An 11,378-nucleotide genomic window follows, 5' to 3' on the forward strand; every position below is an offset into this window, starting at 1 on the left:
AATTCGTTTGCCCAAATAAATGATATCTCTAAAATTAAATAGCTCTATACTAACATTCATTCATTTGTACAGCATTGTTTTTTATCTATTTTAACTTCTATCTTCAGTATAAATTTCTACTGTCCAAATGTCATTCAGAAAGGGCATAACAAAGTATAATGCTACCTAGTGTGTACACGAGTCGCCTTTCAACCAACACTTAGCCTCAAAAATCAAGCATATTGTTTTCTGAGTTATCTGCTAGGTAAAAATACTTCTTAGTAATTTTAATTTGTACTGCTTTGGTTATAAGAGGTATCAAATAACGTTTGTGAATACTAATTCCTCACATTTATCTTAGGAAGATTGGTCTGAGTGTCTAATACTTCATTGAAAGCTGAAATGAGAAAATGTGATGCTTTCTAAATATGAGGTAAGTTTAATGCTTTAACAAGTTAAACTTTCTATTTTCAGAACTGATATTCAGATGACTTAAAATGTCATGTGAGATAATGATTTGAAACTTGACATATTTTACATGCAGAATTCATTATTGCATTTGTAGAAGCCAAAAAGTTTCCCAGTCTGATTGACAAATTGACACGGGCAGAAGATGGAAAAAGAGCGTTTACTTTCCACAACCAGACAGACGGAAGAGTTAAACATTTCTACCACAGACAACGCAAAATCGCCATCATCAAGTGAAAAATTTATTTGAAGGAAAAAACAAACAACAACAGAAAACTATATTTGAAAAAGGAATTAGAGTTCTTTTCAGATGCTTAAGAAAAGAATTCACTGTAAGTTTAAACTCTCACCTTCCCAGGGTTCTACAAGGAAAAAAATGTGTGTGTGAGGGGGGGAGTTTATAGAAGTTATGGTACAGGAATTCCCTTCATAGTCTTCCCCTCTTCTTAATGACTCTCCTTCTAAGCTCTCTGTTCTTGGTCACTAAGTAGTATACACCCCAATGCATCTCTACACACGTTTCTTCCTAAGGCATTGGGCAGAGCATCCGCATAGGGAACACTCAGTCGCTCCCAAACCAATTAAATTCACCAAAATGTCTCTTTGTTTTAGGATTTCCTCAGTAAATCGCTTATGGAACACAAGACGGTGTATTTCTGTGTGTCAATCAACACTTCAGACATACAGAGTTTACGTTACCAGGATATACATACAAGACACCAAGAAACAAAAACAGTATCTATACATCTAAGTCTACTTTATTTTAAAATGTTAGCATATTCAAAGCAGTGTGAAATATTTTGACTTTATCATATTAGATTAATTTATTGAATTTTATATGTATGCTGTTCATTTTGTATGACTTGATTTGTAATGGTGTCTGGTTATTTTTGGACATGGGATATATTAAAGAAAAATAAATAATAAGGAAAAAATGACATTTATGAAAAGACCCCAATATTAAACATGCTTTTAAGCATGCTTCACGGGAAGTTAAATAAATAAATGTTTCAAAAAAATGGGTCTTCTTAACTAAGTCATAATTGAGTCCTTGGCTACTGAAAGGCAAATAAATACATCTATCTAGGAGCTATGAAGGTTTTCCTAAATGGCTTTAGAATTAGAGAATGCAAGATATGTTATCAGCGGTGAAGGGCTTATTCTTTGTACAGCTGAGCAAAATAAGCAAAATGATTCAAGTGCCATCTATAGGAAATGTTGAAGTATGGGAAGAGGATTTGCTGTGATGATTGATGCATAACCTTTCCATAATATATCTTTTTTTTTTTCTGCAGAGTTAAACATTTGGGCTTTGATTCAGAATGATTGGAAACTTCTCAGGCAATGCAAGCAATGGGCATTAAAGCTGACCTCGTCTGCTAGCAGCTGTGGCTTCGGTAGTGTTCGAGTCCAAAATGGTGACGCAGAACAACTGAACATCTGATGCACGAGTTGCAATCTTTTCACGCTGAGGATGTGTTATGAGTGCTGGGGTTGACAACTGCAATTGTTTGTAATTACCTCTATTTTCCTCATAGGTGGTCTCAATGCCTCTACAGTTTCTAAGCAATCCTATCTAATGCTGACTTCTTTTAAAGCTGCACTACTTAGGATTAACTTCCTCCCACTTGATTCATCTGCATCAGGAAAAGTGAAACTGAAAATGTTTGATGACAGCAAATGTCAAATGTGCCTGCCCTGAGGCTACTGCCACAGGGTACATGAAGTGGAGATGTTTGATTATTTCTCAGGTGGTTAAATAAAATAGATGTTTGATATCAAACTGAGGCAGTACTAAGGCCCAGAGAGTATATTTGGACTGAGTTTTCTTGCTAGTAGCGAACACCTCTGTATGGACGACTGTGAGTCTATAATTCATAATGGCAATTGAGGGAATTCAAGACACTACCCCCAAATAGAGCATCCTGAGATACTGGATATTTGAAGCTGGAAGGATTTGAAAAAGGCGGGTGTAAGAGTCTTTCTGACTCTCTCTGAAGCAGATTGTGAATTCCTTGGATAAGAAAAGCCGCATTGCACCTCATGTCTTGAGTCATGGAAGGATGCTAAGAAGAACTGAAGGAAGAGGTCTGAGCTCAGATTTCCTTTGTCTTGCCAAATTGCTCTATGACTCTACGCCCTGTATCAAACTGATGAAACACACAGGTTCCACCACTTCTTTCGGTCTTCATGTCCTTACGAAGCAATCTTGGTCACATAACATTTATAGTTCATGTATTTGTATGTTTTCTTTTGTTCATTTGTCTTTTATTTCAAAGGTTCTATCTAAAATCTGAGGAGAGAAGGAAAAGGAATTACCAACCTACATACACATACACACAAACACAGAGACACACACAACACATACACACACACACACACACACACACACACACACACGAAGCAACAGCATTTAATTAGTCATTAACAGTAATTACCAATGCTTGAGCAGTGAGTGACTCAGATCTTCTCCTCTGGGTTAAGGCATTCAAGATGAATCTGCTTGTAATTGAGAGAATTATATTAATTATGTAAAAATTGCTTTGAAGTACAGAAAAAGTGGTGGAGCATAAGTGACTTTAGTTTGATTTCAATTTGTATATCAGGGGTATTTAATAGCATCTTAAATGGATTTAAAATGATGTATACTTGGAAAACTATGCTTAACTACATATATTTTATTAAATCTTTACAAGGATATTTTTCAATCTTAGAATAAAACTTACCAAAAGTTATTGTTGCTAAAGGCAATGTTTTATAAGACATGTGGTTCGCTGGAAAGGGTATATTAATATAGTTGTACAAAACAAAATAATCAATAAACCCGAATAAGGATTAATTCAGAACAAGGATTATAAAAACCTGCACTATCACACTGTACTTGGAGGTTAGCTCTATCATTTATTCGGCTGGCATCAGGTCCTGTGGTCATCAGACTCACACTGTATCAGCCTCGATGGAGCTATTCTATCATCTATTTATCAGAGAGGCGGAGAACAAAGGAACATTCCATGGGTAATAAGATCATGTGATAGTATTTAGCATTATGTGAAGATAAACATACTGCAGGTAGAATGAATTTGAACTAAGAATAAAGGCCATCATGTATATAATCAAATAGCAATGAATTTACTTGAAAATGATGAAGGGAATTGCTTGCACATTTCCCACTATGAGTTAGCTTTTTAGCTGTGATAAAATATCTGTCGTAATCAACTTAGAAGAGAAGAAGGATTCCTTTCTGCTTGGTTTCAGAGCTTTCACTGCCTTACTGGAAGGGCTCAACTCTTGTCATCTAGGAAGCATGGTAGAGTAAGAGGAGGTGGCAGACAGGCTATATATGGTTCCAAGACAGGCTGCCCCCGCCCTCTTCCCCTAGTCAGGTACCACATCCTCCTAATGGTGTTCAATTTTGTCAGGCAGCCGCAGACCCATGATCTGACCGCAGTTTAAATATAATGTCTTCATAGACACACCATGATCTTCTAATCTCCTTAATCTCTCAAAAGCCAGTGAAACTGACAACTAACAATAAATATCCCATCCACCTGTCTTTGTTCACCAAAATTGTGCAAGGCTTCTGGCCAGACATATTAGCTTAGATTAATTTTTTAAAAGGGAGTTTCTGAGACTTGTTACTGCATTCCTAACCACTAGATACAGTGCATGTACAGGGTTTTATTGAAAACAATCACCTTCACACTCTAAACGTGTTTCTTTCTACAATTTCTCCATAATATTTAATGAGGCACTGTATTGCGATGCTCATTTCCTTGTTTTCTCTTTTGACTTTTGAGTAACTCATTTTATTGTGCTGAATTTCAATACAGGAAAATAGTCAGGTATATGCACACTAGTGAATTTTGAAAAATGCACACATATTTGCAATTCCTAACCTAAATGGCAGCTTCAGATTTTCCTTTTTGTTGTAAATTACACATAGATTTATAGCCAGTTACTTCTTGCCTACCCAAAGGAAGCCATTTTGTGCTGATTTCTGACACCACACATATGTCTTACCTCTTCTGAAACTCCACAGAAATGAGAGCACAGAGCAAGCCCTCTTTTATTCTGGCATCTTTTTCAGGAAGGTTTTGAAATTCATACTTGTTATTGAGAGTATGAGTAGTTCATTCCTTTTTATTACCAATTTCTATGTCATCGTATGGATAACCTGTTGCTTTTCTATCCCTTTTTTCCATTTTTGTGACTTTCATATGTGACTACTCAGTTTATATCGCTTTGACCCACTCATCTTCCCTTTAGTTCCTCCCTTGTCTTTCCCACTCTCTCTAAAATTCATAACCTCTTCTTTATTATTATTATTACTATTATTATATAGCACTTTCCTAAGCCAGTGTAATTCTCAGTTGCATTCTAAAGTCCTATATTTATATTTGCAAGTAAGTGTAGCTTTTATCCCTCTACAAAGGGACTTCATTTTTTGCAGCAGATGGGGCATCACCACAAAAGTCCACAGCTGGTCAAAGTACAGATGGGAGACTGCTCATCACCATTGCTCCTGGGAAAGGGAGAATCTTTCTCCAGGGTTGACTCCCACCACAGGGATTATCCAATCCCAAGTGATCTCAAACCTGCAGTAAGACATTATAGTGGAATATTCATTTCAAATAGACAATAAAAAATTTATAGATTGAAATAGATAAAATACGCAGTTTTTTAAGCTTATAAAATTTTTTCAAGTGTGCTAAAGACCTAGCTCCTGTTGAAGAGAAAAGCCAATGTTCCGGTGTTTGTCAAAAATACGAGTAACTTAAAAAACAAGACTCATCTACTTGGGGAAACAATTTTCAGGAAAACATTGGGCCACTATCAATTCAGAGATCTCTGGCCTCACAAATGAAAGGACAGACTCTCCTTTGGTGCCAACATAGACTTACTAGCGCATCAGTAGCCTTCATGGTAACAAATATAATTAAACATACAACTGTGTCCGTATGACATGTGACAAGTACGAATGTCTTGCATATTTAAATTCTAACTATTCCTATGAAAGAAGATATTTATTGTGGGTTATTTATCTGTTTCATTCATTTCAAGGGAGATTTATGCAAAGTAGTATCCACTTTTGAAAAAAAGGCAAGCAGATCAATTGACCCCAGAATCACAAGTCCGTCTTTTATCTGTGATGTACTTTATGTTCTCAGCCTCAGTTTATAATCATTCAGGGACCTCTTGATCAGGAGAACCCATTCATTGTAAAGAGAAAAAAAAATGTCATATTGACCTGTTTATTGGGAATAATTAACAGTTTTGGACAAATCATAAATTCAACTATTAGAAATCAACAGCAAAGGAACAACAGTGTGCAAACACTGAAGAAAGGACTTAAACTAATAACGTCCATATTTATTTACATGATTTAAGCTTCTGGGATATGCCAATAAAACCCAGGGAAAAAAATGTGTGCTTATAAAATGAGGTTTCAGAAGACAGAGTTCAAGACAGCATTAGACTGGTGCTACTTTATATACAAAGACTATACATTAGACTGGTGCTACTTTATATTACAAAGGTAGGAAGTTTTCATCATGTGTCATTCTAATTGAAATACTTTTTTCTGCAGAAAGTAATCTTTTTATCTTGAATATGATCTTAATTTGGAAAATGTCAACACTTAAAAAGAACATTGAGTATACTTAATTGATTGATTCAACTGTATCTTTTTGATCAGTTTTTCAAATGAGCTAAATTTTTAATGATGCCAAATATTATTCTAAAAACACTGAAAATTAGTGGTAAACTTGATAGACTAAAATTTCAGAGGCAGCGTTTAGAAGACAGAGGCAAGAACTTAGTCTTAACAAAAAAACTAGATTTTGAAATTGCAACTTTACTAAGTTAAATTTCTACTAATTAACCTCTTAATAAATTTTCTTCACACCAAAAGAGACTGAAAGAAAGAAGACTCCTTACCACATCCTGATAAGCACTATCGGGGGAAAGTGTACAACTGCTACAAAAGGAAGTGAAGCGGAATGTTCAAAGTTCAAAAGGATGCACAACACAGAGGTCAAAAAGAGCTGAGTTCCCAGAGGAAGGGGAGCAGGAGGAAGACAGAGATAGCAAGCACAGGAAGGACACGATTGATGCTGACGGACCCTTTGTATTCGGGGAAACCTAGCCTAGAGGACAGTTGCAGAATAGGAGAAAATGTTTGTGAACTATGCATTTGACAAAGGGTTGTGATCCAGAATATAACAAAGACATATGGAAGAAAAAGAAAAAAGCTCAGTAGTCAAAAATAAACTAAATAAATGGGATGGGAAAAAAATGAGCAGTAAACCAAAATAGACATTTCTCCAAAGAAGTCACAGAAAAAGCCATAGCCATATGCAACAAAATGTTTAGCATCAACACCAATAGAAAAATGAGAATCAAAATCATACTGAGCTATCAAATCTCTCCAGTTAGAGATTTTGTTAGTAAAAAAGATTGTTTAAAGGTACTGGTGTAACAAGGAAACACTGGCATACTATTAGTGGAATGAAGGAAAACAGTACAGAGGTTTGTAAAAGAATGAAAGACTAGAATTACCATATAATCCAGCAAGTATAATACTGCACACATGCCCAAACAAAGTGAAATCAGCATGCCAGAGATGCATCTGTACCATTGGGGTCACTGTAGCACTTTTCACAATAGCCACGAAGTGGAAGCAGTCTAAGTGTCCAACAATTGATGAAGGGGAGAAGTGAAAAATATAATACTGCATTCAATTCACTATGACTCAGCTGTAAAAATCAATGAAATCCTATCATTTGCAGTAATGTGGCTGGACTAAGATCACTGAGTAAAATTAACCAGGCACAGAAGGACAAACACCTCATGATTTCATTTTGTCAAAACTGGTATCACTGAAATCAAGAGTAGAAGAGTGGGCACCAGAAGCTGAGAGAACAGCAGGCAGCAATAATAGAGGGGAGGAGGGGAGGGAGAGATTGGATTATTACATGCTGAATTTCAGCTAGGTTAAAAAATATGTTGATGCATTTAGCCTACACTGGGATGCCTGTAAGTAAATACATTGATATTTTTAAAATTCTAAAAATAGAAATTAAATATTTTAACTATAAATAAATTGTCTTTGCTTTGAAATCAACAAAATGAGAACAAACATTACAGTGCCACATTGGACGACAGATACATGTCATATTAAAATTTAATTAATAATGAGATCAACAAAGAATATTTTATAAGTATATATAAGGAGAAAAGAAAAATATGAGAGAGAAAGAGTAAAATTGAATGTGTGCAGATTAATGTATTTAAAGTCAAAGGAAAATAGGCCTCAGCCCTTTCTTCCTTTGCATGAAGCTAGAATTTCCGTGGCCCTGCAACCATGAGCTGTAAGAAAAGGTGAGGATACTTCCCACCATAATGATGATGGACTGACGTTCTGAACTGTAAGTCACCCCCAAAAACATGTTTTCCTTTATAAGCCTTGCCATGGTCATGTGTCTCTTCGCAGCAATGGGACAGTGACTAAGACAGTGTTTATCACAACAGAAAGCAAGCTCGAACACAACATCCTAATGTGGCCTAGTGACACTTCGAGTTAAAGGTTCAGGCTGTCTTACTAAGGATGGTCTTGCAGATACTACTGTAGTTGTAGGAAGGTTGGCAGAACTTCTAGACAAAAGTCTAACTCAGACTCATCATTGAATGAAAAGGGGGAAATCAATTGTTACAATGTTTTTAAACATTTTCTTTTCCATCAGTCTATAGGGACTCACTACAGCTAAAATTTGGAATCAAAAGTGATAAACTTTAAAGACCAATAATCTAATTTAATACTGTTCTTCCCTTCCCAAACACTTGAAAATTATGAGAATAAATGCTACTATGATCTGGATACATAAAAAAAATTTTGATAGAAAACTAATCTCCGATGAATGGTACCATGCTGGAAGTGAAACCTGGTGAAGAACAACTGGGAAGCCAGAACCTCCACTCTCAGGAACATAGCAACACCATCAGAAGATAGTTTAACAAAAGGAGTTTGGTTTTTGCTTTCTGTCTCTCAGCCTTTAAGAAAACTCAATCTTCTCTGAAAAGCTCAACATGAATGTACCATTTTGGAAGAAAAAAGCAGCATCTAAGTACATTGTGAAACAAGCCAGAGATTTTTGTGTTAGACTTCCAAATCCTTGGAACTCTACGACATTAATTTCTATCCTTCGGAAGTTCCCCAGTTTCAGTTATTCTGTTATGTCAGCACTAATGGACTAAGGTAAACAGTATCATCATGAAAGAGAATGAAAAACAATCTAGGTAAAGAATTAACTTTTAGGAAATAAATCTTTAGTGAGAATGTGCAGTAATTAATGTTAATATTTCATTTTTGAAATATTCTTAAAGATCTTGAACTTTGAGTAAGAAAAATGAAATCAAAACCAAGCACTACCATTTTGTGGTATAAAAATTGTTGTTTAAATCTTGAATATTCTACAAAAGATCATGACTTGGTCCCCATTGAAAATGTGCTCAAAAATGGAACCTTTGAAAGATTGTCAAGAAGTGTTTATGTCATGAATGAACTAATCTATTTATAGATTCATAACTTAATGGACTAGTGTGGAAAAGTGTAACTTTTAGTAGACAATGCTGAATAGAAGAAGTACTTGAGATTACATATTTGAACAGGAGATTTTGTTCCCAACATCCTCTCTCCCTGTACTTACTGACTGCCATGAGGTGAATAGTGAGTCTTACCACCTGACTCCTGCAACAACGTTCTGTCTTACCATGAGCTTATTACAAACCAATTCAAATGACTAAAAACTAAAGACTCCAAGACCATAAGCCCAAATGAAACTGTCTATATTAATCATGGTTCTCTAGAGTCACAAAACTTAAGGAGTGAATCTCTGTCTCTCTCCTTCCCTACCTCTTTCCCTCCCTCTATAGATTGATAAATAAATGATAGATAGAAAGATGATAGATAGATAGATAGATAGATAGATAGATAGATAGATAGATAGATAGATAGACAGACAGATGATAGATAGAGAGTTGATAGATAGAAAGATAGCTAGCTAGATAGATAGATAGACAGATATGATAAATATAGATAGAGACAGATAAAGATAGATATAGATATAGATGGTATAGATATAGATGAGGATTTATTGAAATGACTTACAGGCTGCATTATGGCTAATCCAACAATGGCTAGATGTGAATGAAAAGTCTAATAATCCAGTAGTTGTTCAGTTCCACAAGGCTGGATATCTCAGCTGGTCTTCTTACGATGATGGAATCACGAAGTGGTAGGCTCTAAAACCAAAGAAGGAATAGAAGTGCTAGTAAGATGAGGACAAGCAGGCAAAGCAGAGAACTTCCTTCTTCCATTGTCCTTATATAGGCTTTCAGTAGAAGCTGTGGCCCGCATTAAAGGCTTGCTTTCCTGCCTAAAGGTCTGGATCAAAGGTGAGTGTATTCCTGATTAGGGTTTTATTTTTTTATTTTTTTTTTCTACAAGTCAGTTTTACTTAAATCAAAACTGTCCAACAAAACATTGTTAGTCATTCATGATCTGAATTTTGGGGTATGAATTAAATTATGGTACACATTAAAAGTCATGAGACATTTGTTTTGTAATAAATAAGGCAGTGGAGTTACTCCTTAGTAGCCTTTTTAAGATAAGCTATTAGGTCCGCCCTCTCTCTCCCTTCTTCTTAATTCCAGCGAAGATCATTTTTGTTCCAGGGATGTACTTTTTGGGATTCTCCAAATACTCCATCAGGGTGTCCTCTCCCCAGGTGATGCCTTTGTTCTTGTTGGCATCTGTGTACGAGAATCTAGCCGCCTGACCTGTCTTCCTCCCAAACAGACCGTGGAGGTTTGGTCCAGTCTTATGCTTGCCTCCCTTTTCCACAGTGTGGCACTGGGCACACTTCTGAACAAAAATCTTCTTGCCTTTCTCAACATCACCCATTTTTAATTCACTCCCGGGTGATCAACACCACAAATGCTGCTGCGACCCGAAGACGGACGTCCTGCTCTCTCCTGATTAGGGTTTTATCAAAACTTATGTCTTCCAAGCTTAAACTGTGGCTCGAAGGCATATGTCTTCTGCCTCAAAGGTCTAGTCTAGAAGTGGATTCACCCACTTCAAACCAAGCAGAAAATCACTCACAGGTGTGCTCTCCATTTCTGGATTTCTGTCCCTTCCAAACTGATTCAAGGATGTTGGTTTTAATTAGTCTGCTTGTATTGCCACAGTAGAATACTGTAGTCAGGGTGTCTTGAGCAATAAAATTTAGGACCTATTTATTTCCTTATACTTCTAGAGGCTGAAAGTACAAACCAAAGGCTCTCTTGATGCTCACAGATGATTACTACTCTTGCTATGCCCTCAATTCAAGGGAAGGGGTAACGAAGGTTACTTGTGTTTCTTCTTAACCTCATCTAATTACCAGTCCTGTCAGATTAGTGTTCAACACTTGCCAGAACAGTAACTTTTCACCCCTTCTTATTTAGGCCCTAATTTCAAATACACTGGGACTGCAGCATATGAGTAGGGAGGACCACGGTGTCCAGACTAATATGTAATCCAGACGCCTAGCAACTGGAATCAGTCGGTCAATTAATTCACATGAATGGGGAGAATTGCTCATTAGAAGAATAATCTAACGACACTTCAAAAAATTTAATTTCAAGTCTCTAAAATCTTCTAAAAACAATATTTTTACAAAAAAAAACAAACAAACCAACAAAACCTGACAACTCAAGGGAGGGTGAGGGAGAGAAAGAAAGGCCAGAGGCATGGATCCAGCTCAGAGAGGGCTTCTGGTTACAAAGTCAGCGCTCTCCCAGAGAGATGTCACTGTGAGTACCACCTGCTCACACTCTTCCCTCCAACCTGGAAAGTCTTTGGGTAGTGAGGTGCTGTTGAAAATTCTGCT

The 11,378-nt window shown here is 36.4% G+C and overlaps 1 pseudogene; it reads right to left on the reverse strand.

Annotated features, from left to right (window-relative positions):
- Window positions 1-10,007: 10,007 nt before the first annotated feature.
- LOC125414049 (cytochrome c, somatic pseudogene) lies at window positions 10,008-10,443 on the reverse strand (annotated as a pseudogene).
- Between the last annotated feature and the right edge of the window lie 935 nt (window positions 10,444-11,378).

The sequence above is a fragment of the Myodes glareolus genome, chromosome 15, assembly GCF_982192425.1.
Source record: "Myodes glareolus chromosome 15, mMyoGla1.1, whole genome shotgun sequence".
In the NCBI taxonomy this organism is placed as follows: Eukaryota; Metazoa; Chordata; class Mammalia; order Rodentia; family Cricetidae; genus Myodes; species Myodes glareolus.